We start from the raw sequence: 24,539 nt of genomic DNA on the forward strand, positions 1-24,539 counted from the left end.
ATATTTCTGCTGAATTCTTGTCAATAGTCCTTATTAGTAACAACCTTTTTAGCCTCGGAGGACTCAAAGGAAGGTGCCGTCTTTGGGGGAAAGGACAGATACCTCCTCGCTGCCCCTCATCAAGCCTCTGACTCGTGGCTGTCACTGAGGAGCCTCATGCCCTTTGTAACGCCAGACTTCCCTTCAGGTGGTCGTTGTATACGTATTCCCAGGTGAGCCCGGGAGGTCTGCCCAAGAGTGCAAGATGGGTTGAAGATGACCGGAGAAGCACTCCCCTTTCTCTTCCTGTCTCAGCTGTCTTGACGGCATCCAGTGCCACGCTTCACAACTGAGGATAAGGGTTGGAAGAAGAGAGGAGAGAGGCAGGCAAACTGCCTTCATAAATCTGTGTGGGGGCACTATCCTCTCTCTGTGGGCTGATAGCAGCCTGTTTCCCCTTTGTGACACAGGAGGAGATTGGCTAAATATCCTGCCATCCTGAAATCAGATTTTAGTTAAATTGGTAGTTGGAACCAAAACTGCTCATGGGTCTGGTGGTCATTGAGAGATCAGCTAAGTCCTCTAGTTCATGTCATCTCTATGTCATTTATCGTTTCCTACCACGTGCAGTCTTAATCCCGCCAGTTGGTAAAGGGACTGTCGTAGATACCTTTGTTCCCTACAGTGTCTAAAACAATGCCTTGCACCAAATAAATGCTCAATAAATATTTATTAAATGAGTACATGAATGAAAGATAAATAAAGGCTTATCTAATTATGAATGGCAGGACAATTTTGTGATGGCTAGAGATCTATTTGATATTCACCTTTTCAAATTATCATTAAAATCGTTTTTTTTTATGCCTTTGTAACTTCAGTGATTCCCCGAATGTTCCGTATCATAAATACAACAAACAATGACAAAGACATAATTTTACCACACAGTTCAATATTTAGATCAATGTCTTACACTGTAAAGGGGATACTCCAATTCTTTTGCAAATTCCCCTCATTCTGAAAGAAAAATGGCTTCCTGCAAAGTGATGTAGCCTTGTATTTTTCCACGCCTACTTTATTAACTACACGACACATTTTATTTTCCTCTAAGATATTTACCATGTGTATTCACCTTTGTTTTTGTATTTAAAAGCTGGGGGTCAGGAATTTCAAAGGAAACACTTTGTTACAATTCCAGAATAGTCAGAAAGCACAATGGTAGAGACTAACATCTATCATGGTATTTTGGCTTTCTGCCTTCCTTTAATTTTACAGTGGAGGGAAAATCAAGGTGAGACTTGATTCCCTTTAGGAGTCTCTTTCCTATGTGTTCTGTGTCTAGCCAGAAGAGAGACTGACAGAATGATAACACTCGATGCCAGGCTCCCTTGCCCACTCAAAGACCCTTCCTCAGGTATCGGTTGCTTGGCTGAGCTTTGAGGTCAACTAGACACCTCCCCTGGGACTTACCTGGCCTGAGGGATAGAGAGACCAGAAAACCCTCTCATGGAGGGCAGCTGTTATCTGAGCTAGGATCAAAGTCCCCCTCTGTACTCCAGAAAAACATCTTCCAAACTGGGTCTCTTTCTCCATGATTCGAATGAATGTTGAATGAGTCCCCAGGGACACCAGTTGCTTTGCTCAGGAACAAGCTGTCAGAAATACTGTGCAGTGAGAGTTCACCTCCTTTTAAAGTCCTTTTAGTTTGAGCATTTTTATTCATTGCCTTAGAAGCCCATCAGCAGTTAATCAAGAAATTAGGCAACAGAGAAATGCGGTGATTAATTTCTTTTTTGACACTTCGTCCTTCGGGTTTTGTTTTTCCTGCAGTATGACATTGCTTCACCCTGGTAGGATTCACAGTATCCGTGAAAGGCACTCTGAGCGTAAAAAGCCATTGTTCAAACGTTTAGTTTTATACGTGGAAGCATTAAAAATAATAAATAACTTTCTCGTTGATCAGATTTGGGTTGCAAAGTGATGAAGTTTCTTTGGCCTTATATTAAATCTTTTAGACCGGTCAATAATGGCAACCTTAAACTAGGTGACGTGCATGTTCTTAATGGAAGTAAGGTAGTCTAGAAAGTTCTGACCATAATTTTCTACCAAATGGATCAGCATGAATGATTCATTTAGCGATTCCAGATTTGCAGAGACTCAAATATATGCAAAGTGATGCTTTGGTTTATTGCTAAGCAGATAAAGAGCACTGGGGCATAAGCTTCAAGATCTGGGACAATGTCTCATTCTCCCTGTATCTCTGTAACTACCACAGGGCCTGGAACACAGTAGAGGTGTCATAAATATCTCTTGAGGTGAACTAGATTGAGCATAGCTTCGATTATCTTGTTAGAACTGCAGAATTGATTAGCTGAACTAGAGGTGCAAGTGTCACAAGGGCAGAATATATACCTGGGCAGGCAGACCGAATATAGTGCTTGGAAGTACACTTTTTCGATGATGCATTTTGAATATTTCCATTCTTTTCAGCATGAATATATTCTGCTGACATGGTGGTTATAGCCAGTTTTATTCAATACATTTCAGGTTGCCCAGGGTAAATTGATGTTTTTGGTAGCACTACCAGTGGGTAGGTGGGTGGGTCAGATATTTTAGTCATGGCCCACGCTATTGTACAGCCATCTGTTATTTTGAATGGATTATTTTGTTTATCAAGTTTCTCTGAATAGCAATTTCAGTTTTGTATCTTATTTCCTTCTTTGATGAGGGTATTGCCAGCAGATGCAAGCTACATATTGGCTTGAGTTTCTTGCAGTTCCCTGGCTAGCTTTTTTTTTTAAGTTTTTTTCTTTCCCTTAGCACTTTTCTTCTCAACAAATGTGACATTCTAAAGAAATTCAGCATTTTGAACACAATCTCCTAAAATTAACAGCCTCACTAATTCTTTTTAGAATCATTTCTTATCTTGACAAGGTCGTTACCAGTAATACCACAATTTTCTTTTTTTTTTCTCCTTTTTTCTTCTTGGGTTTTTTTCCTTATAAATAACTAGTTCTTCTTAAATAACAAATACTTTGAGAGAAGAGTTTGTGGTTTTTGTCCAGTGTGCTGTTGAACAGTTGTTTTATTTATTTATTATTTTATTGAGGTCATATTGGCTTATAACATTGTGTAAATTTCAGGTGTACATTATTATGTTTCAGTTTTTGTATAGACTGCATCGTGTTCACCAACAACAGTCTAGTTTTTACATGTCACCATACACATGTGCCCCTTTACCCCTTTCGCCCTCCCTCCACCCCTTTCCCCTCTGGTAACCACTAATCTCTTCTCTTTATCTATGTGTTTATCTTCTACGAGTGAAATTATATGGTTGTTCTATTTATTTAAACCACCAGAATTCCCTCTGGATTAGAGCTTGTGTCAGTAGACCTGGACACAAAGCGTCAGTGTTAACCATGTAATCTGAATAACCTAGAAATCAGATGAGTCCAAACAAGTATCATGGTAATCCTGAGGAAGGCATTGTAGGGAACCAAGCACCTTTCATCAGGACTACAAATCTGATGATGATGATGGTGATGATGATAGCTAACACTTAACCACACGTACTATGTGTCAGGTATCATTCAAAACTCTATCCATGTATCTGTCTGTCTGTCTATCTATCTATCTATCTATCTATATCTATCTATCCAGCTATCCATCTATCCATCCATCCAAGCTTCCATCTAACATCTATTTGCTCACTCAAATCTCACAACAAACTTATAAGGTAAGTATTATTATCTCCATTTCACATCTGTGGAAACTGAGGGACAATAACATTAAGTACAGCCCCCAAATTCAGATTAAATGCCTAGTAAATGGCAGAGTCAAGATTTAAACCAAGGCAGGGAATCTCCAAGTTTTTCACTTTTAACCATATTCTACATTATATATATTTACATGATTAAGGAGAGGGACAGTGGTACAAACATATTGTTGCCTACAAAATTCCAGTCACCGTAATTCCCTTGACTTTAAGTTGCTCAGTCTAGTGGAGGATCAGAATTGGAAACACGTTAATTCAGTACAAAGAGAATATAGTGGAAGGATACATGGGGATGAAGACTGGTTGAGAAAAGATCTCTGGAGATAGGAGCCTGATCAGATGAAGATTGAGTAGAAGCCAGCTGATTCCAGAAGGTGAGGAAAAGCACGAGTTGAGGCAGAAAGTCAGGAAACCATAGTGTGGATGTGAGAAGAGTCCCCTCACGTGGTATCACTAGAATGCAGATGGGAATCTGGACAGTGGCAGAAGATGAACATAGGGAGGTAGGCAGGGGTTTGGTGGGAGGTACTTGGTAATAGGTTGCCTCTAAGGCTAAGACAAGAATGTTTAATATGGCTTGCCCTTGGCAACATGGAAAACATGAAGCTGTCAGCACCTGGTTCTCCCTCTTGTCAACTGGCAGAGGGAAGACCTGGCATGTGGGGCTTGTGACCAGATGCTCACTGCTCAAAGCTCTCCCCTGTCATCCTTGTTCCGCCTCGGAGCTTGGTCTCTGAAACACGGGTGTGCAGTGGGAAGCGAATGGCTGCCTCCTTCGTCTAGACTCCATATCATCATTTTACTTCTGTATGCACCACCCTCCTTTTGGAATATGGCCTTGAGATTGCATGTTGGTAATCGCCCCTGCTTAATGACACTGTACGTTGAGTAAAGTTCGTTTCTCCTTTATTTTCAGGTGGAAGAATCGCAGTGATTATGTTGGATGAACGTACATACATTGGCCTAGTAGTCTGACTGAATTGGAAAATCAGCAAGAGTTAGCAATCTTGAGGAAGAAGCAAAAAGCTGAAGAATATGAATAGGAGGAAGAGGTTTAAAATAAATTTTACATGTGAGACACTGGCAAAAGCAAAATAGAGTACTAAAAAAAACAGACAATGTGGATTTTAATATAGTTTCATAATGCCTTGTAGAGTTCAAAGTACTGAGTTATTGTGGTTCCAAGAGATTTTTCTTACCTTTATTTATGGCACTTAATATCTTGTTTCACTGTAATTAACATGTCTCTATCACCAGACTGTGAGATCTTCAAGTCTGATCTTATTCCTCTTTCCATATCTCCAACAATCATCATAGTGCTTGGCACAAAGTTATTACTTAATAAATGAGTGTTAGATTAAAAAAAACAACAGAGAGGTGCAGAGAGGTGTAGGCCTCATTCGTGTAGGTTGGATTGTGTAGAGAGAAACATAGAGGGCTCAGAACAAAGGAAAGTTATGTAGAATAATCAGAATTATGCAGAAACAGATAAACAATTAGACTTTATAGGCTCCAGTTCATTTTCTTTATCTCTCTCTTTTTTTTTTTTACATCAACAGATTTTATTTTTTAGGGCAGTTTTAAGTTTACCAAAAAATTGAGCAGAAAGTACAGAGTTCCCATATATTCCCTCCCCGTCCTCAGTTTCCCATGTTATTAATGTCTTGTTTTGGTGAGGTACATTTGTTACAATTGATGAACCAATATTGATACTTTATTATTAACTAAAGTCCATAGTTTACATTGGGATTCGCTCTTTGTGTTGTACAGTTTTACGAGTTTTGCCCAAAACATAATGTCATGTATCCACCATTACAGCATCATACAGGGTAGTTTCACTGCCCTAAAAATCCCCTGTGCTCCACCTGTTCATCCTTCCCCCTCCCCCAATCCCTGGAAACCACTGATTTTTTTTTTTTTTAACTGTCCTTATAATTTTGCCTTTTCCAGAATGTCACGTAGTTGGAATCATACGGTATGTAGCCTTTTCAGACTGGCTTCTTTCACTTAGCAATATGCATTTAAGGTTCTGCCATGTCTTTTCATTGCTTGACCGCTCATTTCTTTTTATTGCAGAATAATATTCTAATATATGGATATTCCACAGTTTGTCCATTCACTTACTAAGACACCTACATTGCTTCCAATTTTTGGCAATTTTGAATAAAACTGCTATAAACATCCGTGTGCAGGTTTTTGTGTGAATGTAAGTTTTCAACTCATTTGGGTAAATACCTAAGAGTGCCATTGCTGGATGGTACGGTAAGAGTATGTTTAGTTTTGTAAGAAAGTGCCAAACTGTCTTCCAAAGTGGCTGGACCCGTTGCTCCACGTCCTCACCAGCATTTGGTGTTGTCAATGTTTTGGATTTTCACCATCCTAATAGGAATGTAGTAGTATCTTGTTGTGTTTTAATTTGCAATTCCCTAGTGACATATGATGTGGAGCATCTTTTCACGTGTTTACTTGCCATCTGTATATCTTCTGTGGTTAAGTGTTCAGATCTTTTGTCCATTTTTATTAGATTGTTTTCTTATTGTTGAGTTTTAAGAATTCTTTGTATATTTTGGATACAAGTCATTTATCAGCTATGTGTTTTGCAAATATTTTCTCCTAGTCTGTGACTTGTCTTTTCATTTACCTAACAATGTCTTTTGCAGAGCAGTTTTTAATTTTAATGAAGTCCAACTTATCAATTTTTCTTTCATCGATTATGCTTTTTGTATTATGTCTAAAAACTCATTGCCATACCCGGAGTCAACTAGATTTTCTCTTATGTTATCTTCCAGAAATTTTATACTTTTTCGTTTTACATTTAGAGGTCTATGATTCATTTTGAGTTAATTTTTGCAAAAGGCGTAAGGTCAGTGTCTAGATTCTTTTTAAACTAACCTATTTGGTTGTTTTTGTTCTTTCATTTATCTAACTATCCTTATAATATTGGCTCTGTTTTTTTGGTTCAAGCCTATTCCTCCCCTGATTAAGTCTGTTTGTTTCTAAAATATGATATGATCTTCAACAGGCTAATGTATTTTATTAGCCTCACTATTTTACTTCCCAAAGGCTCTATCATGAAATGTGTCGATTTGAACAATTTACTTAACCTCTTTTTCATGCGATTTCTAATCAGTAAAAATAGGGGCAATCCTTCATATTGGAGAGATAGTGAAATGATTAACTACTAGAGCTATGAAGGGATGAGAGTTATATTTACTGAGTACTTACTATGTTTCAGGGACTGCACTAGGAATTTAAATGTATCTCATTTAGCCCTTAAATTGATCTCTTAGAAGTTCTTATTCCCATTTTGTCAGGGAAGAAGCACAAAGCTCAAAAGTTTCAAAAAGTGGAACTAGGATTTAAACCCAGATTTGACCAACACCAAAGTGTCTGCTCATTCCATTCACCCATACCACCTCTCTCTCAGTGACTCAGAAAGTGAGCCTGGAAAGAGCTCATCTTTCCTCAAACTAAGGCTTAGAAGGATTTGGAGGTTGTGTTTGATTTTTGTCAAAAGAAGGGGAGGAATAAGACAGAGAAAGGATTATTGTAATGAACCTCAAGAATATTCATTCATTCACACACTCAAACAACATTTATTGAGTACCCACTGTGAGTCAGGCATCAGCAGACACTGTGAACATTTAATGAGGCACGGGGCCAGGGGAGTGGACTTGGGACACTCTATCTTCATCTGCCTCCAGCAGAGGCTCTGCTTCATCCTATGGAAGTAGTGCCAGTCTTTAGTGCAGAGCTGAAGAACACCAGACTGGAAAATACCTGAACATTTGCCACCACAGAAGCAGATATCCAATAGGTAGTGAAAATGAGCATAGACCTCTATGCCCAGGGCGGGTGGCCCCCAGAAGCCCTGGGTTACCCTTTTTGAAGGTGGCATTTGGAATGAATCTATTTTGGCACAATCTCCCTTTTGAAAAAAGCTTTGGTCTTTACCTCAAACCTTAGCCTTGCTGCTGCCTCCTTTATCTCCACCTCCAGTGAATGGCCATGTCCCAGTTCACCAGACTCTCTGTGGTGTCTTCCTGACTGGTGGGTCCTGATGTCAGTTCCTCACTTGCACACCTGCCCCTGTTCACCTGTACCTGCTTTTGGTTAGGTTTTGTTTTATGTCTTCATTGCTGCTTCCCATCTGCCTGCGTAAGTCTTTATTCAGCCTCCTGTCTAGCCGCACCCCCTCCCACACCCCCTCGACCTAAACACACAATTGAATTGGCTCTGATTGGCTGCTCCTTTCTATGTGTTTGAGATTTCTGACTACTCAACCCTCCCTGGGCGTATTACTGACTCAAACCCTCCCCTTCTAGACAAGCCTCAGGCAGTCATAATAAAACCTGGATCTGAAGAAATGAACTTGAGAATTGGGGGGAAAAATCAGAGAAGCATAACTTGAAAGAAAAATGATAATTCTTGAGAGCTGACCTCTGTGCGAGCATTGTGCTGCAGCCTTTACCCGGTTCTTTATTTTAATCTTCATAACCACCCTACGCCGTGCTGTCTAGAGATTGAGTAAAATGTCCTTCATGATGTTGGGAACTTGGGTAAATTTAAAATATAAAAGCGAACTGGGGGAACAAATGAGAGAGATGGGAGAAATAGAAAAAGACTGACAGGTAGAGAAAGAGAATCAAGTCAAAGAACTCGAGAAATGGAGCTGGCTTCTTGTGTCCACAAAGTGTAATTTAGATCTTGTTCTACAATAAGATGGAATGAGCAACAAAATCAAATTGGTTGTAATGGGAAGAGTCTCCAGGTGTTCTGTTTTTGTTTTTTAATGTAATTGCTGAAAGGGAGGAAAAAAGACTCCTATTCAGTTGGTTAGGATGAATTCTGTAGTGGGAAAGGGTTAGGTAAATGCTTTCTACTTGTTGGCATTTCAGTAGTGGACATAAAAATTCAACGCCGAGCTTCAGCATTCTCTTGCTGGAATGGACATATATGGAAAGTCAATGGCGTAAATGTGTTGAACATGAAAACTAACTTCCCTGAACCCCAAACACCAACGTACATCTGGAGGTAGAATAAAAAGGCTGCGAACTGCTTTAAGGTTGTGAAATTAGACAGCTGTTTCAGTATATTTCTCACCTCTCATCACTTCCTTCTTTTTATAAGACTTAAATTTTCTTTTCCTTCCAAGCTTGCCATCTTTTACTACTCTCTTGAATATGTAACTGGTCCTCGATTCCATTTAACTCCTCACATTATAAATAAAGAACTTGGTGTTATTACATTTTAATTGTTGCTCTTTGCGTGTTGATCTGATTATATTGTTTTCTTCTTTTTACTAGGTTGCTTAAAGTCTACCACAGTAGTTCTTTTGCTTTGTTTTCTCATAAAGAGCTTTTCCTCCAGCTGTTCATATTGATTATTTCACTGGTGAAATTTGTGATAGTATACCTTACACCCTGTTTTGTTTTTAAGTCTATAACTCAATCCCTTGCTTTCTTGTTGTTTTTTTTCCCCTCCTAGTAAACTTTTCCTGAAACCCTCTGTCTGCAGGTTTATGCAGAGAGATTGCAGTCTGAGCTTGGTGACTGAGATGGTATCAGCTCTTGGCCAAGCGTTGTACCATGACAGACATCTTTGGGCAGAAAGTAGAAGCAGTCGTGAGACAACATTAAAGACAGACTTGGCAACGCCAACAATAATTTCAGAGAAATTCGATTCCTGTGGCGCTACCCTGGAAAGCTCCGAACGATTTCTTTTACTGTTTGCTGAAATGAAACGTTTGCCATGAGAAGCTGGTTCCCACAGCTCGTGTTTGCAATTGTTTCTCTTTTGCAAAGTACATCTCTTCACCAAATTTTAAACAACTTGTTTTATTTCATTTTTCATATGAAACTCTGGCCAACAATATCTCAGAACACTGCTTTGGGTGGTATTGTTGGGCAGTTATCAGCCTCTAGAACATATATATTTACAAAAAAATTATGATTTTGGGATTGAATCTAGGTAATAAGGGGCCTCCTCATTTCTGGGATTTAGGATTATATTTAACTAGGAATACTGATTTTGTTTTATTCCCTTAAGCAAGAAGCTATAGACAGAAGCAAAAGCATAAATAAGAAGAATTTGCTTTTGAAGACCCTAACCTTTGACCATATCCTTCCTCTGCTGACTCTTTTTCTCGTGTGTATGAGTTTTCTGGGGCTCCTGTAACGCAGTACCACAGACTGGGTGGCTTAAACAACAGAAATTCCTTGTCTCACAATTCTGGAGGCTAGAATCCAAAATCAACATCTTGGCAGGATGGGTTCCTTCTGAGGGCTATGAGGGATGGATCTGTTCCAGGCCTCTCTCCTTGGCTTGTAGATGATGTTCTCCCTGTGTCTTCACATTGTCCTCCCTTTGTATGTGTCTGTCTCTGTGTCCAAATTTCTCCTTTTTATAAGAACACCAGTTATACTGGATTAGGGTCCACCCTAATGACATCACCTTAACTAATTACATCTGCAACGACCCTATTTCCGTATAAGGTGACATTCTGAGGTACTGGGGTTAGGACCTCAACATATGAATTTGCGGGGGGGACACACTTCAACCTATAACATCAGATACCCAGCTTTCTTATTTTTTTTCTCTTCCTCATCACACCAAAACTTCCAATACATTCAAGAGAGGGTGATAAATCCTAGCTTGAGGTGTTATATCTCTTAAGAATACTTACATTCTCTTAAAGTCTTAAATTTTAATAAAACTGATGGAAGAGGACATCAAGCAGGGTACATTTTGGGTTATTTACTTTTTAATTAATTGATTAATTAATTTATTTTGCAGGTAAGGGGTCAAGTGTAAGGGGTAGGGGATGTGGTACCTAGCAGGAGAATCTTACCATGTGGGCATTTGCCTGTTTTACCCAAGCACAGGACTATCCATGATAGGAGCCTTTGCTCAACTGTTTCAGGGGAGAATGTAGTGTTTAGAAAGTGCATACAAAGCAGTATTTCTTAATATGTGGACCTTAGACTACTTACCTCAGAATCATTATTTAAATTGCAAATTCCTGGGCCCCACCCCAGGCCTAAGGGACAAAAATCCCTGCAAGTGTTGTCCAGGACCCTTCTAACAAGTATCCCAAGAAATTTGAGAGCTGTTAACACAACAAAATAAGACAGATTATACCAAGGAACCTGTCTGGTTAATTTATAGGCATACCATCGACATATGTGAGCACGTAGATCAGTTTTCTCAATCTTTCAAAAGTCCAGAGGCTGGAGGTGGCATTCCTAATCGATAAAGACTTGCTCATGACCCTTTGCTGAATCAATGAGGCAGGAAAGAACGTGCAAAGCTTTGAAGACACATTATTTTCTTTCATATACATTCCTGTCATACAATGAAGAATATGTGAAGTTGGTCTTCTGCCAAAAGAGAGAAGATCTTGATCCTGAAGAGCAAATGGTTGGGTGCTGCATCATTTGAGAATGGAGATGGTCTTTTCCTAATCAACTCAGACTTGAGAATCAGTGCTATCACAGTACCTATGATAGATGGCAATACAAATTAATACACACACCAACTATACCTGTTGAACTTCTTAATTTTCCTTTTAACACACACAGACAATATGAATTTGCTTTCTCTCTAAATAAAATTTCTTTATTTTTGCTCTGGGGTGAAAAAAAATCCCTGAAAACCCCAAGTATTTAGGGGAAAAAAAAAAAAGCCACAAGAAGCAATTTAGGAAAGATTAAAAGCAATTGTTCTGTTACCCTTGGCAACAGAATCTAGATGCAGCCAATCAGCAAAGTTGATATATTGTTTTGACACACGTGCACATATTTCTAACATAAATAGCAACAGAGACCTAATAACAGTAGGTTTTAAAGCTGGAAACTGATGTCATTTCAAATGTGTCAATCAAAGAGAACCTATGAAAGTGTTTTTTTCTATCAAGCTGACATTAAGTATACGCTGTAATGGCTTCTTAAGTGATGGTAGACTTCTGTCAGGTCATACAGGAGATGCTCAATCTATAATTACACTCTCACTTCTTGGAATGTGTCCTTTAGCACATCTCAAAAAAAAAAAATGTTTAATGGAAAATATTTGAGTCCTACAGTAAAATTCATCTGTTCAATCACCAAAAAAAGTGTGCTTATAAGAATGAACAAAATTAGACTAGAATTAGCTTATTTATCCCTAAAATAGATGCGTTTCTTTAGTTCCTATGTCTGTTGAATTTATGATCAACTTGTGCCAGTAAATTCTGCTATTTAAATTTTTTTAAGTCTTTCAAAAATTAGCATGGATAGAACAATAGGAAAGAACAATAGTATTAGGCTGCCCGGAGGAGAATAAATGGGATGGTTAGGAGTTCAAGGCTGGTGACATTTACTGCCCAAAAAGAAAAGGGACGGCTAGTGGGTCAGAGTTCATCCTTCTGTGGTTGGTAATAGTAGCAGTATTAATGAAACATAAAATAAAAACAAAATTAATAAAAGGTACCTTTTATTGAGTCCTTACATGGGGTGTGCACTGTGTCAAAGTGCTTTGAGGACATTATCTCATGTAACCTGTACAATAACTATAGCAGGTAGGAATTACTCTCTCGATGTACAGGTGAGGACAGCTGTGTTATTTAGCCTTGCTCTTATATGGCTGATAACAAAGTGACAGAGCTGGAGTTAGAATCCAGGTCTGTCTCGCTCCAAAGACTCTGCTCTCACCAGCAGTTCATGTGGATTTGCCAGACTCCCCAGTGAGGTTTGCACCTCCTCCATATCAGGATCCTCAGGATGACAGTTACACACTTAAGAACTGAACGTGATCCCTGCTTTGTCCCTCAACAGATGGTTGACCCTAGTCAAATTACGTAAAGTCTCTGAGCCTCCTTTTCCTGATGGGTACAGAGTCTAATGTCTACCTTCCAGAGCTACTGTGGGAGACATTGAGATAGCGTTTGATAAAGCTCTTGTGCTTGATAAGGGCTCTCAATAAAAATGAGCTTCCTCTCTTTTCTTTTTAAATATCTGTCCAAAGTACCAGATGGTATAATGTACATTTTAGATGCTTTGTTACATTTTTGAATAAATGACCAAAAAAAGTAACTTTCAAAATCCAAATTAGTAAGATTTTGAATACCTAGCTAATCAGCTCAATAAAGATACAACTGCAGGTCCAAGTTCAACCTTGCTGCACGATAAAATCACCAGAGGAATTTTTTTTTTTTTTTTTTTTGTGAGGAAGATCAGCCCTGAGCTAACATCCACGCCAATCGTCCACTTTTTGCTGAGGAAGACTGGCCTTGGGCTAACATCTGTGCCCATCTTCCTCCACTTTATATGGGACGCCGCCACAGCATGGCCTGACAAGCGGTGCATGGGTGCATTGGTGCGTGCCCGGGATCCGAACCCTGGCCGCCAGCAGCAGAGCGAGAGTGCTTAACTGCTACTCCACGGGGCTGGCCCCCAGGGGAAGTTTTAAAACTACTGAATCCTAGGCCTTAAGAGATTTTGATTCGTTTGATCCAGGGAAGGGACCAGGCACACACACACATATATATATATATTTTTTTTTTAACCTTTTTTATTAAAGTGAAATTTACATAACACAAAATTAACCACAAAAAAATGCAGTGGCATTTAGTATATTCACAATGTTGTGTGACCACTACCTCTATCTAGTTCCAAAACATTTTCTTCACCACTTGCCCCACCCCCAAAAAAATCCTTTGAGTAGGTGTTCCCATTCTCTTCCTTTCCCTAGCCCCTGGCAACCATCAATATATGTTCTGTCTCTACGGATTTACCTGTTCTGGATATTTTGTATAAATGAAATAATACAATATGTGGCCTTTTGTGTCTGGCTTCTTTCACTTAGCTTAGTGTTTTTGAGGTTCATCTATGTTGTATCCTGTATCAGTACTTCATTCCTTTTTATGGCTAAATAATATTCCATTGCATGGATATAACATAATTTGTTTATCCATTCTTCTGTTAATGGACATTTGGACTGTTTCTACCTTTTGGTTATCATGAATAGTGCTTCTATGAACATGCATATACATATATTTGTTTGAATACCTGTTTTTAATTCTTTTGTCTATATACTTAGGAGTTGAATTGCTGAATCATATGGTAATTCTATGTTTAATTTTTTGAGGAACCTGCAAACTATTTTCCATGGCATTGAACCATTTTGCATTCCCACTAGCAATGTATAAGTGTTCCAACTTCCCCATGTCCTTGCCAACACTTGTTATTTTTCTTTCCTTCTTTTGATTATAGACATCCTAGTGGTATGAAGTTGTACAGAGGTATTTCACTGTGGTTTGGATTTGCATTTCCCTAATGACTAATGAGCATCTTTTCATATGCCATTTGTATATCTCTTCTGGAGAAATGTCTATTTAAGTGCTTTACCGGGAAGCTATATTTTTTTAAGATGCCTCTCCTCCCGTGAAGGTGATTCTAATGTGCAAAGGTTGAGAAGAATCACTGATGTAAAAGAAAGTGAAGCACAAATAAGAGATGTCAGTTACTTACTGTCTTTGTCATTTGCACGTGGATAAGCATGCACTGTGGGTAATTCTATCAACCAAATGATCTTTCACAAACTCCTACTCTACCTGAAGAATTCAAACAAAAAGTGTAAAGTTGTGTAAATCCGATCAGTATATGTATCATGACTTTGAGATGCTATATTAATGGGCAATTTTAAAAGGCCTAATCTCATGTTTACTGTTTAAATAAAATATCTTGCATGTATAGAATACCTGTCCCAGAGAGGCCAAAGGGTTTAACTCTCTAGTTACTTTTTATAATTAGGGTACAGATTTTTTCACATTTAAGAAATTATGACAATAAAAGGAAAATAATTGCCCTGAGTGCTGTAGTCAGCTGTTGAATTAAGAAAAACAGAAGTTGTGTCCCTGGCTACCAGTGTTCTCTCTCTCTGTCCCTCCTCACTCCTCCCTTCTCTTTCACTTCATAAACAATAATACATGGAAAACAATGCGGAGGTTTACCTGATTCTTGTGTTCTATTAAGATGCCCATGTGGTGGTGGTGGTTGGTTTATTTTAGTGTTGAATTTTGGGGATGCATGTCCTGAAATTTCCATGTCAGAGACATGAAAAAGAGAGAAACCTGCCAAACAGGTAGCAGACGTCTAAACATCTAATGTTCATTTTCCAACATAGAAAAGTAGTACTTACAGCATAGGAAATGACATTTTCCTGAATGAAAACAGTTTCATTAGAATTTCAACCTTAACTACCAATAACTTTGTTGTCAGAAATTGCTGCATGTTGAGTTCTCCAGGAGGCTGGTCCTGAGTAACATCTGGGAAAAGAAAGGGCAGAAGCAGGAGTGGGCACGGGACCCGTCTAACTGTGTTGGAGGCCTGACGGAGGCTCTGTCAACCCAACGGGAGCTCTGGAGCAGAGATCACCCATTAGAGGAGTTCCATATTAGCCTGTGTCCCGCTGGTGCAAGCCATTGTGTCACTGCCTTGCTCAGTCATTGGTCAAGGAGACTCTGGAATGAAATGTGACCTTGACCTCAACACTGAGGGTGGTCCCGAAAGAGCCTACAGCTGGAAGCTGTCAGCTCTCCACACTCCTGCAACTGGGTACCGACCACTTTCTTGAAGGGGGTTCTGAGTTGTGCATCTTCGTGTTTACCATGGAAAGTTCTCTGTTCACTTGTCATAGCTCACGTGAGTAATTACAGTTAAGAAGCAAAATAATGTACCTTAGCTATTTCCTTACCTCTAACCTAGTGCTTTCTTTATAGAGCTGGTAGATTTTTACCAAATATGCTAAAATTTTCTCAAAACAACACAACCTCCACCCCTATGGAATTGAGTCCAGTATTTAGTGCACATCTTTTGGACTCATCCTTTTCAGAGCTAATTCCAATACCAAAGTCCTCTTAGAACGCAGTGTCATCTCATAGATCTGGAAAGAAAAAGCTTAGCATAGTACTTGGCCCATAGTAGGTGATCAGTAAAAATTTGTTAAATGAGTGAATGAATTCAATTTCATAATGAATTATAGCAAGACTCTTTTGAATGTCACATCAGTGCCATGGTGTAAAGAGTGGTAGCAGAATTATTAATATCAGGATGCCAGAACCAAATCCAGTTTTAAATTATCTTTTGAAACTTTTGCTCTGTTTCAAATATTGGGACCATGGCAAAAAACCTAAATTCAAAATGTATTTTGCAGGAGAATTTTCCACTTAATTGTAAAACCCCTGTATATTTTAAGGAAAATTCAACCCACATATTCTCTTATTTAATTTACACTTAGCCATAAGACAGTTGTTTTGTAAGAGCCTGTTGTGTCTTTGGTATTTTTCATCCTTCTTTTTTTTAGAAGTAGGAAGTCTTGGTTAAGGCAAAACTAAAGAAACCCACCAGCCTGAAAATCTGGGCTGAGAATGGAATGCACAGTCCTGGGCATTCTGGTTGGGGCTCTAAAGTGGGCAAGATATACACCCTTCTTCCAGCCTTCATTCTCTGCCCCCACAGGCTGTGGGTGTCTATTAGATTGTGTAGAAACTCCGTGTGAGGCCATGGCATCTCTTTCCTCAGACTGTTTCGTGGGACAAACCCTGTGGCAGTCACAATAGCTGCCTGTGGCCTGAAGTTCTGTGGTAGGAGGAGGGGTCCTTCTCCAGATCACAGAGCAAGGCTGAGGTCCCTTGACAGTCTGTGGCGGTGTGAAAATCCCAGGGCCCCAGGAACAGCCCTATTCCCAAAGAACTTGAAAAGAGAGAAATAAAAGTGAAATGCTTGTCCCTGGGTTAGTGCTTTGCCACGATGTAACCACTTCTTTCAAGTCAGTCCTGGGGCAGGAGGAAAGTCAGGGATGTGTCTTGCTAAAAATAAAGGCTTAATTAAATATGTGGGGAGGAGGGAGAGAGCAATTAAGTGTAATATCCAGATCTTTCCAAAAAGATATCCTAACGCACCACCTATCCTTACCTAGTCACGTTGAGTTTTCTTCCCAACATAAATGGGATTGGGACAAACAATTATTACTGAAAAATGTTCACAGTTGAACTTAACATAAAAACGAGCACTTGGCTGGGCATTATCTCAAACTCACAGCTTTCCCATGAGTGTGGGGGCTTCCGAACACTCAGATACACTCAATCTGTGACACGGGGCTGCGTCTTGTTCTTCCCTCTCACGGAGATGGTGCCCCATTACTCTCCTTCACTTGGACTTTGAAGAAGTTTTGACTGGGCTTTAGGTACCGGCTGATACTTCTTCTCTCGTCTGTGAGTGATACTTCTGTTAGCTGATACAGTTTTGTAATGAGCTGGGGTGGCGAGGTCACAGCAATGTAATTATGGGGAGACAATAAAGGTTTCCCGCCGGAAATGGCCCAGCCCTCCTGTTCATGTGTGCCCTTGAGCACACATGATCCCAAAAGCTGACACTGGGGGGTGCTGAATGACGTGAACAGAGTTGCTTACCTGCAATAATCACAGAGTTAAAACTATGGAAATAATTTGGGGATTCAGTGCAATGTAGTTTACTTTGTATTGAGAATTAAACGCTGAAAAGATGGGTCATCACTTGTATTGCTGTTTATTTCTTCTAATTTTTTTTTATTGGACTTTCCATTTTCAAATTGTGGAGAGAAGTATTGTCCAAAGAGGGGTTAGCGGGTAAATCCCTCCTCCCACCTTGATGAGTTTTCCTCTGCCTCTCAGGCACGGAGCCAGGAATGATGTGGCCCGAGGTAGAAATCCTCAGCCTGCATCTCACCAGGCAGCCGGAGACGTACCCTGAGGCTGTGAGCAGCAGGGATGGAAAGAGCTTTAAGTTCAATTCGCCACGGTGCCATTTGAAAAGTTGATAAGAGAGAGAGAGAAAGGACATTACATACACAAACAGTGGAGTGAGCCCTGGGAGTCAGACCACAGTCTTTGCCTTCTTCCTACTGTGGGTACTGCCTTCCACAATGAAGAGGATGAGCACAAGGGACCACATTAGAGAGAGAGGCATAGCTACAGAATTAAACACTCATGTTCTTTTAATCATTAATTGACATTCCATGGGTTGCTTGGCCTTCTAGGAAGTAACTGGAAATACCAACTGAAAGTCTAGTTGGGTGGCCTTGAAACCTTTCTGAAGATTCTATAAAGATTTGAATTTTTCTACACTCCAGATAACCTTGTAAAACAAATTGGAAATACATATGCACAGGAATCACAAATGTCCTTCACATATCTTTTTAGAATGAATAAACCATCAATCTGAGTTCCTCTTTAACATCATTTTTAAAGCCAAAACCTGGTCAGCAATAAATTGTCTTATATTTTTATAATCAGGGGTAAGGAAATCAAATTTATAATTCAATGAACCTTTGAGTACCTCAAGCCTTATTAGTGAACAGAATAGATACAGAAGAGTTTGAGCTGGATATGTCATAGTGCTAATGTGGTGATATCCAGAAAGGTGGGTGGGTGGGAGGCCGCCATCAGAAAAGTGGGGCTCCACATCCCTACCTCAGATTCACGGGGGCCCTGGAATACACACAAGCACCAAGTCTTGTCTGCATAGTGAATAATAAAAGAATGACTACTGTTTGGGGAGGATACTTTTTTTGTATTAAAAAGTGTTTGCATATTGAAAACACTAGGAATCACTGGTACTTTTTTTTTTTTTTGTGAGGAAGACCAGCCCTGAGCTAACATCTGATGCCAATCCTCCTCTTTTTTGCTGAGGAAGACTGACCCTGGGCTAACATCTGTGCCCATCTTCTTCTACTTTATATGGGATGCCACCACAGCATGGCTTAACAAGCTGTGTGTGGGTGCGCGCCCGGGATCCAAACCGGTGAACTCCGGGCCGCTGCAGCGGAGCGCGTGCACTTAACCGCTTGCGCCACCGGGCCAGCCCCACTGGTACTTTTTCAAACACCTGCTTACTTGATCATAATCACTAGGGCCAATGGGCCAACTGAAATAAACCACAACAGGCTCTGGAGGTATTTTCTACTGATCACCATTTCCAAAGTGTCCCCCTAGTTATTGGCGACATTACTCCAAAACATATTTTATCAAAACATCCTTTGTATTGACCTCACAACAAATGTATTTTACACCTTGAACATTTGTATTATGCATTAAATCTTTTTCAACTTAATAAATAACTGAGATAAATTTTCAAAAGACAAGTTCTAATTGCCAGTGAAGACAACAAAGATTTATTAACTCTTTCAAAAAAGATTCTTCAGTTTCATAAAAACCTGTTGACTTGTTAAGATTAGACCTTAACCTATGGTTTTCATCCATGGCTGCTCTTCTGGAAAACACCTTTCTTTTTTTGGGAGGGTGAGGAAGATTTGCCCTGAGCTAACATCTGTTGCCAATCTTCCTCTTTTTTTGCTTGAGGAAGATTATCCCTGAACTAACATCTGTGCCAGTCTTCCTCTACTTTGTATGTGGGTCACCACCACAGCATGGCTGATGAGTGGTGTAGGTCTGCGCCTGGGATCCGAACCCACGAACCCAGGCCATCCAAGTGGAGCACACTGAAACTAACCACTATACCATGGGACCAGCCCCAACACATTTCTTTCTTGAAATGTGTATAGGATGACTTGAAAAGTCATCCTATAATATGTCATGTGTCATTTTATATACCTGTGTGTGTATGTATATATATATATATATATGTCCTTATATAAAAGTCATCCTATATATGTCATCCTATAATATGTCAATATATCATATTATCATATTGCTTTTACTAATTATTCTGTAAAGAAAAGGGGTAGGGTACATATAGAAAGTTCCACAGGTCGTTTTTGAATTCTGGCCTTACCAATAAATAGTTCCTTTGTCTCTTGGAATCACATGCTCTTTCCAATCTGTGGGCTCTTCCTCTTGTATTTCCCACCCAGGACATTTTTTTCTTCTTTCCCTTATTTTTTAATATCATGTCTTCTTTAAAAGAAGCTCAAGGCTCACTAAACCCAGTGGCTTTTCCTGATTAAAAGGAGGCCCTCACCACTCCCAGTTTTACTCCAATCCCTGTAAACATGCTCATGGAAAAGATTTCTTTTAGTTTCAGATGTGTTGGTTTTATCTTCCAGGAGAGTAGAACTAAAACAAACAGTGAAGCATTTCATGGAGACAAACTTACCCAAAATTTATGGACATTGTTCCTTACAACCACTAGAATGTAGAGTCTATGAAGGCAGGGATCTTTACTGTGTTTGCTGATGATCCAATGTTCCTAGAACATAGCGGGTGCTGGATAAATATTCGTTGAATAAATGAATAGCCAGGAGTCCAACCACGTTGTCAGTAGTAATGGTTTTCAGAGCTAATCCTCCAGCAGAATTTCTTTGGGACTGTAAGAATCACGTGTAACCTTTTGATCCTTCATTTCCCCATTTGTGAAATAGTGATTATGAAAAAGTAAGCAGAAATTATTTGTTCTTTGTAGGAAACTTTAATGACAAAATGCTCCAAGCTAATGTTCTATGTGCAGAATTCCCCATTCTGAAATCAATGCTTCTGGGACAGAGTAGCTACTTTTGTTTTTGATCAGTGTTAAGATGATCAGCAGCCACCAGCACTGCTGTGCATTTTCAGTCACAGTTTTGAAATGAAATCACTGACTGGCATCACCAGTTCTTTATTATCTGAACAACTGTTGAATGAAAGTTGTTTTTTATTCTAGTGTAGTGCTTTTGAGAGGAGGACAAGCAAAGACTAATCTTTAGGGTTAAAAGAAACTGCAAAATTATGGCCTGCAAAATATATCTTTTTCCATTTTTCCATGCACGGGCCTTGAAAGTTGGGAGACGGTATTTGCTTAGCACACGATTCCTTTGGAAATATTTGGGTCAGAAATGGCTGTGAATTCACACCTGTAAAATTCCTCCTTCCTTCAATCCCCATAACTAATTTCTCAACTTATAATTGTGTTTGAATTAACTGAAATAAACCACAAGGCAACTGCTTGTCAGGAGTTTCTATACCCATCGGAGGAGGAAAGAATTAAATTAGCCGGATGACAGGAAAGAATGGGAGCTACACACTGTAGACCTGGCTGCCTAAGATCTATGAAACGTGTCAGTTATTTAGGGGGTTCTCGAAAAGACAAGAGAGGGGCAAAGGGGGAAGTATTCAGGTTGCATTTCTGGGCGGAGTCCCTTCTACCCTAAACCCAACACTCTGTGAACTGAAACTTGGCCCCTTTGCAAGATTAGGCTTCCCAAATTAGCTGTCTTTGGTGACAGCAAAAATACCGGCCTGTCCCCTTGAGCAAGACTCTCCATCTGAGTAAGAAACCAGAACCATGGCCCAAGCCCAGAACAGGTGTTTAACGGGGAAGCTGAAAGGCAGCAGGCTTCCACATGCAGAACCTTTGAGAACATTGCTGTAGGGATTTGGCTGCATGATAAGCTTTTACTCCTGTTAAGCAAAATTAAAGGCAGATTCTATAATACTGGCACAGAAGCTAACAGGGCCATATTTGCTGGCCTACTTGGGAATCCTACGTTTTGTTACATTTTAAGAAATGTATCTAAAAATGTATCTTTTATTGTCATCAAAACCTGTGGTGAGAAATGACTAAGTTTCAGATTGTCAGGATGTTTCCAATATATTGCTATTATCTTTATCTTTTTTGAAAAATGTTTAAACATAAACTCTATTAGCATCGTTCAAAATAATATGTGGAATGTTGACGGCAACCCCTCATTTGTGATCTTATTTTATTCACAAAGTGCCTGTAAAAGGTGAGTAGGGTGAGGATCATCATGATTAACTATTTTATAGAAAAGGAAGTTGAGGTAACAGAGGGAAACGTTTTTATGTTTCTTTTGCTGAAAGCTTTGTTCCGAGAAAACAAATATTATCCCGTTTAAAAAGTATAGTTTTTATCAAAAGGCAAATTTTGAAATCACAGAAAGAAAGCAGTAATTTTTCTCCCACTTTAATCTAAATTGGATCTCCATGATATTCATTCTCACTGCCCCCTGTTGTTTTTCTGTATCATTTAATCCACGGTAGACATGCATATTTATTGGTGTGATTTGTTTAATTCCTTCAGATTGTCAGCTCTGGGAGGGCAGCCATGGTGTTTTTACTGTATCCCCAGTGCCCAGCATCCTTGCTTGGTACATAATAGGTGCTCGATAAATTTCTCTTCAAAGAACAAATGCTTAATGAGTAGATGTAAGCAATATGCTTGTATTTGAAAGCATAAAAAAGCAAGAATATGGAGAAGTTGGGAGGGAATTAATCCAGGTGGGAAAGAAAGAAAACCTCGCCTATTTGCTCGAGACAATTATAGTTGTACGAACAAATGATATAATGCATATCTTTTTATTTTCCTTTTTGACATTGCCACCATCGAAGAAAAGAAACAGAACTAAGAGCAGGGAGCATATGCAGGCAACCGGGGTGGTTCTGAAGGCGTTATAAGCAGCAAGCTTAGCGGTGTCTTGCTCTATGTTGTATATCCTTTCTAGAAATAGAGTTCCTATATTTTTAATATTTTCACTTAACTGATTTAATAAGAATTCTGTTTTCGTGGGGGGAAATATAATCTATGTTTCTTTGTAAATCATACCTGTAGGAAGCCTAGCTGCTCGGATCATGAAGCTCGAACAAAGGCTCGGGAGTCTACCTCATGGTTTCTTATCCTAAATGAAAAATAAATGTGTAGGAAGAAAGAGCCTTGTAAACCCAGGTAAGTGCTGTACCGATATAAATCTCAGGCAGATTTTGGCGAAAAGGCTTGCCTATAGTCACAAAAATGACTCTTACCCAAGCCCAGGGCTCTTCTCTTGTCTAATAATAATATTGCATTGCTTCCCAACATATGGAAAAGAGGAGATGTGCTTTCTGAAATATTTAATTGCTACTAACGACGGCTTTGATTTGGCTTTCCTCGGTAGTAATTCTGGACACTTTGATATAACAGGATATTAGTGGCTGGAATGGTTTAGGTCTGGGAGATTGGCCAAGAGTCTGGCGGGGGCCACAGGTCAAACAGGCTATCAACTGAGTCCAACCAAGAGAGGAAGAGAATGCCAGAATAGTGTGCAGGTTACAGGTTGGGCAAACAGAAGGCCACTCCATTCATTCAATAAGCACTTAATAAGCATTTCCTGCATGTACAACATTCCAGGTAACCGTGGCCTTTACAACTAACTCTATGAGCACTTATCCAATTGTATCGTAATGATTTACGTCCTTGTTTATCTCCCCCACTAGTCTGAATCTGTGAGGGCAGGAACCGGTTCCTCTCTGTAACACCCCCCCCCCATCAGCTCAAGTACAGTGCCTGGTACATCATAGGTGACTATCTATGTTATCAGATAAACACTTGCGATTATAATTGTAACCATTACCGCTCTTATCTTTACTATTATTGTCTGAAGGAACAACTATCTCACTTACTGGTGAGTCATGAATTTCAATTGCACCTGACAACCAACTTAGAGAAAATACCCAGGGGGAAAGGAATATAATTAGTTAATGAGATATTGTCTGATCTTATTCAAAAATACTCTTGCCTTTATTAAACAATAAAACTTGGCTTCTAACACCTATATAAATATTGATAAAAGGTTCTCCTTTTCAATAAAGTGTCTTTAGAAGGAATGACAAAGATATGCACTGAGAATGACTTGTGTGTTTGAAAACATTAGCTCCTTACAATGTAGTTTCCTAAAATCCAAGACTCAGGAATATTCTGTTATCCAGTCTAGTGGATAATACCAGGGACCCTGCCATGTGATCGTATAATCCAACTAACTACCTTGAAACCTCACAAATTTGTCCATCTCTTCCTGTTCTTTTTATAGCTTTGTTATATGCATCAAACTCATTTCCACCACATTGCTAACCTTCTCAGTGATCCATATGGTTAAAATAAAAAGGCTTGGAAACAAGCTTAATGTCCTCCTCTTGGAAGTAGTATAAATTCTTAACATAGAAAAAATCAGTGTATGACCCATAAAAATATATAAGAATAGTTCTGTATAGGGCCATTTCCTTTTCCCATTTGTAAAATAATCTATACACATACATTCATAATAAACATTTCATATATGCTTTCGGGTTTTTTCCCCCAAGAAATCCTGTTTATAAGGACACTGTTGTTGAAGGTAAATAATGATACAGTTTTGGCCTTTATGATTCCAAACACCAGCAATGTCCTTTCCAGGGCCTTTTCACGGTTTGTCTAATCCTCTATCGCCCTCACCATCTTAGGCTAGTTGCTGTTCATGTCCACAAGAGATGAGCAGCAATACCATTATAGGATTCCCTAACAAAAGACTTCCACAATCATTTTCTAGCATCTTGGAGATTGACAAGGTCCCCTCCTGTTTCCCAAGCCCATTTTCCCCCTTATTCCTGGTGATTTCTTTTCTTACACACCAGAAAGAAAGCACCTCGCTGAGTGGTGACCTCTCTGGCTACATGGATACCTGCTAGAAACAACAAACCTCACGTGCTAAAACTGCTCCTTGATGTGTTGGGATTGGCGTGATGGCTCCCGTTTGATATACTGGGCTGCTTGGAGCTGCCTTTAAAAAAATCAATCCATATTAAAAATAAAAGTTCCTTTTGAAAATTACTCTTCATATTTCTTTGGGGAGGTTGTGCCACAAACCAGCTAAAAGTGCTGAAGAGTGTCACATAATGAAACCACCGGGACTCCAACAGGTCAGGGAAGGAGAACACGTCTCGAGTAATTACAACACTTCGGTTTTCAATCGATGATTCAGTTTATCAGTAATTTCGGGTTTGTTTTCTCGTTGAGAAAAGTTTTAAAAGAAT

Source organism: Ceratotherium simum, chromosome 15 (genome assembly GCF_057802395.1).
Source record: "Ceratotherium simum simum isolate JZ-2026a chromosome 15, ASM5780239v1, whole genome shotgun sequence".
Taxonomy (NCBI): Eukaryota; Metazoa; Chordata; class Mammalia; order Perissodactyla; family Rhinocerotidae; genus Ceratotherium; species Ceratotherium simum.